The sequence below is a fragment of the Ciconia boyciana genome, chromosome 23 (genome assembly GCF_034638445.1).
Source record: "Ciconia boyciana chromosome 23, ASM3463844v1, whole genome shotgun sequence".
In the NCBI taxonomy this organism is placed as follows: Eukaryota; Metazoa; Chordata; class Aves; order Ciconiiformes; family Ciconiidae; genus Ciconia; species Ciconia boyciana.
This window is the reverse complement of record NC_132956.1, coordinates 999,685-1,007,051: the sequence shown is the minus strand read 5'-3', so window position 1 is coordinate 1,007,051 and position 7,367 is coordinate 999,685.

Sequence of the window (7,367 nt, the reverse complement as noted above, 5' to 3'; positions counted from 1 at the left end):
GGCCAACAAGAGCAGCGCGCACTGGGGTGGTTTCCTTCGCTGCCGAGATAATTTCTCCGCACCCCTCCAAAACAACGTCTTCCTCGGCTGCCCTGGCTGTGCAAAGCCCGGCCACGTAGGCCTGGGCTCTGATTTGCAGCCTGCCATCGGACAGAGCTACAAGCAGAGAAAGTGCTGATCTGGGAGAAAATGAGGACCAGATCGGGGAGAGGAGGGGGGTTTTGCCGGGGAGGTTTCAGGGCCATGGGGGGGACCACAGCCCCAGCAAGGAGCCCTCCCACCCCGGCTGCATGCACCGGCCGGGGCGAGTGATGCCCATGGCCAAGGAGGGGGCAGAGAGCAACTCAGGCCCCCAGCTGCAAGAAGAGCTTTGGGAGGAACTGAGGCACCGACGGGAAGCCCCGATGTCTGCACAAACCCTCCACTAATCCCTTATTTCCCAGGCCCGGGGGCGGATGGCTCAGCCTGGCCGCCCTGCCACGCTCACAGCCCGTCGAGAGGAAAGCTGTGCGAGCCGCGGGAAAACATCTTCAGCCCTATAAACTGACACAGTTGTTTATAATATTCCTAAGTGCCATTGCGTGATGATAGCAATTCTCTGACAGGGAAAATTTACTTTTTTTCCTTCTTTTTTAAATAAAGTCAGAAAGCTGCAAGTCCCACAAAAGATGTTTTGGCTATTATTCAGGGTTTGTTTGTTTTTCTGCTTCCTACAAGTAACACACTGAGGGCCATTTGCTGCTGATAACGTTACAGCGTTATTGCAGCACCGTTAGCACAGTGCTGTGCTCAGGCTGAACCGGGCAAGCCGTCTCCCTGCCAGCACCCGGCACAGGCAGCCGAAACCCCGGGACCAAGGCTTTTGCTGGCCTCCCTCCGGCCGCCCCACCGGCCGCCCCATCTACCCGTCCTCCCTGCCCTGAGCCGGGGCTGCCTGCAGGGAGGCCGGCAGCGCGGGGGACGTTTGCCGAGCGGAGAGCAAGAGCAGCACCAGCACTGGGCTGCAGCGCCCAGGGAATCCCAGCCCTGCCAGCCGCCCCGACCCTGCAGCCAGCGCACAGGCGGCAGCGGAGCAGGGAGCGATGGAGCAGCAGAGCAGCGGAGCACGGACCATGGAGGAGCACGGAGCATGGAGGAGCATGGAGCATGGAGGAACACGGAGCATGGAGGAGCACGGAGCATGGAGGAGCATGGAGGAGCATGGAGCATGGAGCATGGAGCATGGAGGAGCATGGAGGAGCATGGAGTATGGAGGAGCATGGAGGAGCATGGAGCATGGAACATGGAGCATGGAGGAGCATGGAGGAGCATGGAGCATGGAGGAGCATGGAGCATGGAGCATGGAGGAGCATGGAGCATGGAGCATGGAGGAGCATGGAGCATGGAGCATGGAGGAGCATGGAGCATGGAGGAGCATGGAGCATGGAGCATGGAGGAGCATGGAGGAGCATGGAGCATGGAGGAGCATGGAGCATGGAGCATGGAGGAGCATGGAGCATGGAGGAGCATGGAGCATGGAGCATGGAGGAGCATGGAGCATGGAGCATGGAGGAACATGGAGCATGGAGGAGCATGGAGGAGCATGGAGCATGGAGCATGGAGCATGGAGGAGCATGGAGGAGCATGGAGCATGGAGCATGGCCGAGCATGGAGGAGCATGGAGCATGGAGGAGCATGGAGGAGCATGGAGCATGGAGCAGCCTCTCACAGCTCCTTGGCCAAAGTGCCTGCAGCCTCCTGAGCCGCCCGCAGCTGAATTTCCTGGGAAAGTGGCTTGGATTGGAATGGCTGCAAGTTAAAAGCTGTTGACCTTCTGGATAAAACTTATCTGTGCACATTTCACATCCCAGGGGATGAAACCATTACTTTGTCATTACTTTTTGTGTGGAAAAACTCCTCTGTATGAGTCAGGCACTTTGCTGAGGACACTGCAATCTCCAGTTTGCTTATATTGTGCTAAAAACAAACAAACAAGCCCCGAAAGGCAGTGGAGAGCTGCAGCAATCCTCCAAGCTAAAAAAGGAGTAGGGATTTATCAGGACTTCAGTATGGGACACAGCACGGCTTCCGCAAGGCCGTCAAGCTGACTGACGGGCACGTCTCCAGCGCGGCCATGCCTTCAGGTGTCAGCAGACGCGGCCGTTTCCTGTGGTCAGGGATGGGGCTGACATTTCACTGACCTGCCCCTCCATCAGCTGAGGCACAAGGAAGACAGTCACAGCCTGAGCAGAGACCAGGGCTCGTGGAAATCACAGCTCCCTGGGCTGCATGGACGTGCGGATGGAGATTAGGGCTCGTGTCCCTGAGGGGTGACGAAGCATCACAGCAGCCTTCAGGTGCCCCCGAGGGGCGGCAGCAGAAGCAGCAGCAGGGCAGGAGGCAGGATGAGCTCGGCCAAGGCGAGGAGGGCTTCCTGAGAGTGGTGCTCTTGGAGGACCTCCTGCCCCTCCAACTCACTGCTGGATCATCTGTCAGTGTAAGAAATCAGGCTGGAGGTGGAAGTGTCCCTACCTCCTTGTCCTTGAGGAAAAAGTCCTGGAGGAGGTGACAGGATAACGTTAGCAAAGCAGCCAGATATGATGGTCGCTGCTACAGGCTAAGAGAGCCCCTTCTGCCCGGGGGCTTTCCACCCAAGCCCCCCTCGCAGACAGATGCAGGGCACAGCTCTGCACCGAGGTCCACAGGATGGCTGCATTGCTCCATGGAAAGGTTTGTAAAGCCCACGGGACTGAGTCCACGAGCACTAAGACAGCAATTCCCTGCTCAGAGTCCTTTTTCAGCTGGTGAAGCCGGGGAAGCGCTCGCCCTCGTCCTGCCCAGCACCCCCGTGCCGCTGCTGCACAGCTGCATTGCACGGTGCAATGGGTGCATTGCACTTGCCCACAACGGTCCTCTCAAAACCCTCCCAGCAGCACCACTTGGCTGCAACGGTGCTGCTGCCTCCACAGCTCACCGGGGGTTATTTCATCTTGGTCTGTATCTTTGGAAAACAGAAATTCGGACTGAGAGGATCTTCTTACTTTGTCATCCAAGCTCCCAAATCCCCTCCCGCCCCCAGGAAAGCCCAGCTCAGCTCCGAGCGCAGCAGAGCAGCCCAGGCTTTCCCATGGCCGCAGCTACGTAGGTGCTGCCCCAGGTACCGCAGTCGCAGCCCCGCAGCCGCAGCTCTGCGGGCGCTTGCTGTGAGAGCCAGGAAACAAGAGATGGGAAGTTTATAAACATGCCGTGGACGGTTTATGGAAAGAGGTTATGAAATGCAATTAGATGTTTTATAAAGTGTCCTGATTCCACTCCTCGGTCACTGTGTGATTTTGATCATAAATCAGAAAACGAGCTGGAGCTGGAGAACTGAAGGGGACGGCCAGGAGGGCGAGGGTGCGACAGGGATATTGGCGGGTTCTCTTCAGCCTTTGCTTGTACCCGGGGTTCTGCAGTCGTGACATTCATGCTTTGGGAGATGCCCCCCGATAGTCAGTCCCAAGTGGGAGGGAATCGCCCCCAGCACAGGGGTGCTCCCTGTGGCCGGCAGCCCCACGCCCTTGCCAGTGCCAGCAGTGCCATCCTGCCCGGCGGTGTCCCGCAGAACGAACCCCATTCCCGTCCTCTGCGCCAGCCCCCACCTGATGCTGCTTGTTTAATACACGATACCGTCTTGAGGCTGTGCAGATTATGCAGCGAGGGTGAAGGGGCTGACGGGGGAGCAGGGGCTCCCAGGCTGAGGGCACCCCACTAAGATGCCTCCCAGGGCTGTGCGCCCCATGTTTCAGGGGGACCCCGTGCAGCACAGAGAGCCGCAGGAATGCACCGAGCCCGGCGGCTCCATCGCTCGCGGTGGCTCCACGGCAGCGGCGCGGTGGCAGCTGGGCGCACAGGTGTGACAAACCAGCCAGCCGGCCCCTGGCACCCGGCGAGCGGGGGGGAATGTTGGCCAGAGAAGAGAAGCGAACATCAGGCATCAAAATGAAACCACATTGAAGTGCGTGATTTATGGACTGATTCAGGGCTGCGGCACGCTGCCTCACAAGGGCTCCCTGGAAGGAGCAGCCGACGGTCGGTGTTTACCAGGGACTGGCGCAGCCGCCGCAGAGCTGGCCAAGAGCTAATTGCAACAGTCTGAACCGAACCCTCCCAACTGCGGCAGCCACTCGCAAACTGAGGTACAGGACGTGCCTGCTCACAGGCAATGGCATGGCCAGCACGGGGACGCTGCCTCCCAACGTACCCTGGGAATAAAACTGAGCCTCAGTTCTGCTGGAGAGCAACCTGCAGCCCTGGCACCGGGTGCCGGAGCAGGGACAGTCTGTCCTCTCCCCTGGGACCACGGACCAGGTGTAGGAGGGGGCTTGTCATGGTGACCCACCCATGAGTGATGCACAGTCAAACCCCTCAAAACTTGGAAAAACTAATTAACAAACCTCTAAACCCCAATGTACAATATCGGCATCACGTGTCCGACATTTGGCTTCTCATCCCTGAGCTGCTGGCCCAACGCAAGAGGTTAAGCTTCCTGGTTCCTCTTTTTGATCTGCATCATTCACATTTTAGCACGTTGTTGGACACAATAAAAAAAAACAAACCAAAGCCCTTGGAATTAGCAGGCAGAGGGAGACTCTAGTTGCTTTCGCAGCTCCTCCTGGTCAGGTCCAGAGGGCTGCCCAGGGCCCTGCACACACGCGCTCAGCCCGGGAGTTCGACAGGTAAGACAAGAACGAGCGCTGCGGTTTGGGGTGGACGAACGGACTGCGAAATGCATCCGAAAAGGCCCTAAGGCGAGCGCGCTTTGCACCAGCAGAGACGCTGCCTGAGCCCCCGACAGCCCAGGGACGCTGCCTGAGCACCGTCCCCGCGCCCCGCTGCCGAGGGCCACGGGCAGAGCAGGGCGGGGGTGCTCCCGGCCACGTGTGGCTCCGCGTGCATGGGCCGACTTGGCAGACATATTTCTATCCATTACCAGCTAATGCAATGGAACTGGCTGACAATGGGCTCGGCGGCTGCCAAATCCAACATGCGGCCTGCAGATGTCCCTGGGACCGGCAAACCCTGCTGGAAGATCCGTGCGGTACGAAAGGTTACCCTCAATTTGCTTCAGATGCTGCTCGCGCCGTTCAACAGCCATCATTGGAGGAGGGGGCTCCTTCAGAGAGAAAAGCATAAATCCAGCTCTCCATCCAGACTGTTATTATCCTCTCTGGTTCAAATTAAGTGACTGGGGTCATTTTTTATATGTTGCAATTTGTCTTTTACCTGAGGGCATTGTGGAAAGGAAAGAAAAAAAGGTGAATCTAGCACAAAAGCAGGGAAGGAGCAGAGTCTTTAGCGGACAATTAGCTGAACTAACATCAGGTTCTCCCTAAAACCTCAAAATGGAGATTAAATGTAGGCAGACACAGCTAATTCCTTGCCAGTGGGTCCAGCGATAAATCAGCGCCCGTGGCTGCACGGCCGAAGGTGGCAGGGAGGCGCGTACAGCCCTGATCCCCACCGACGTTACAGGACAGGAGCGGGGCAGGAGAGACCCCAGCTCCCACCAGCGCCAGCACCGTCAGCCTCACATCAGCACCCCCCGGTTTGTTTTCTACGGCCAAGGAGCGAGGTTGGTGCAAACGGCCAGCACAGCACCCAGACAGGCAGAGGGTGACGCCACTGCCACCACCAAAAGCCACCAAGCGCCTGTTGTTTCAGGCAACCGAACTATGCGATTCAGAGAACAACGCCTCATTAAAGCATCTGCTCCCTATTTCCAGAGCCAGTGACAAAGGGCTCCATGTGTGCTTTGGTTTGAAATGTGGGTTGACTTTGTTCAACAAGTGTCTAAAGAAATTGGGTATTTTATCAACTACTACATTAAAGGCAAACGACCTGCTGGACGCCCCAGGTTAGTGAAGGTCAGCACCGTGGGGCATGGGGGAACCTGGCAGGGCTGCCCGCACGGGCAGCCTGTGGACCTCGTCCCTTTCTGACGCTCACACCAGTCCGGCTCGCCCGCACGGAGCTTCGCACGGGGCTGTGTGTGCACCGAGGGCCGCCCGGCGCCCGCCGCGGTGTTAGTGCCCACAAAAGTCCCTCCTGCGGTCTGTGCGCCTCAGCCCTCCCCAGCAGCAAGGGCACCCCTATTCTGGAGCTCGGACTAGACCCAGGGAACCTTCCCACTCTTTCGCCCCACTTTAAACAAAACCCCACTTCTTACAGCCCTGCGGAGCCAGCAAAGCCGGCGACCCCGCTGGGCCGAGGCGCACGAGGAGCGCGCTTGACTGGCAATGTTTACTGCGGAGATACACAGCGAGTGCACTGGTAGGGCAAGCCTGGGTGTGTTAGGTTCTGGCTTTGGAGGAGGGCACATCCCTTACGGAGAAACCGCTTGGCAGAGGGGGGAAAAAGGGTATCTAGTGTTTACAGCTAGCTCATCTGCCCCAAAAGCACATTATTTGCCCTTCCCAAGAGCTTCATGAGCCTGTAGGAATAAGCAAACCTGGATTAGTGCTGAGTTCCCCTTCCAGAAGGCAGGGAGAGGCTGGGAGCCCCTCTGCCCTGCCTGCCCTGGCCGTGGCTGGGGATGAGCTGCTCCTGCGCAGCCCTCGCGCTCCCCAGGGTCGCATCCCTCTCGCCACGAGTATCAGGCGGGACTGGAAGCAATCCCCGTGGTATCGGTCTGCGTTTGTCAGCGCCTCTCTCCCCAGGCAAACCCCAGGATGCAGCAGAGGAGATTTATTTCTTCTGACAGGCTCCACACACGCCACTATTTTTCTTCATTGCTCTTGACACGTCTCCTGCCACACTGGGCAAACTTCGGGGTCGGCCGAGAGCCAGTGTCGGGGGGGGTAAGATGTGAGCTGTTTTCCGATGGTTTATAAAATTAACATCCCCAAAGGATCCCGCGTTTGCAGAGGTGAAATCTGTGACTGCGCCGTGTTCGTTCTGGATGACTTCATCACCAAGTGACTCCTTACGTAGCTTTTCCTTGTCTTTTAAAGCAAGGAGCTTACACTGCCAGCCCGGCCGGGCATCGGGGGTGCCCTCCCGCAGCCACCCTGCAGCGCCGAGCCCCTCACCAGCACCGGGGCGGCAGAGCTGGACGAGGGAAGCCTGGTTTCCAACGAGGGCTCTGGGGAGTCTACACCTGCAAAACCATCCAAGCTCCCAAACTCACCTGCGCTGCCTTGCTGCAAGTGTCGCGGGGCAACTGAGCTCCCTGCAGAGCCCCACGGTGCCACAGCCCAGGGATACCTCGTCACGGGGAGAAAAAGCATAACCTTGCCCTGCATTTTCCATATTAAAAAACCCCAAACAACATCTTCGGTAGAAATTTAGACCTAAAGCCTGTGATCTGTTGTGTTTTGATCAGAACACAAGCAGCTCCATCCTGAAGC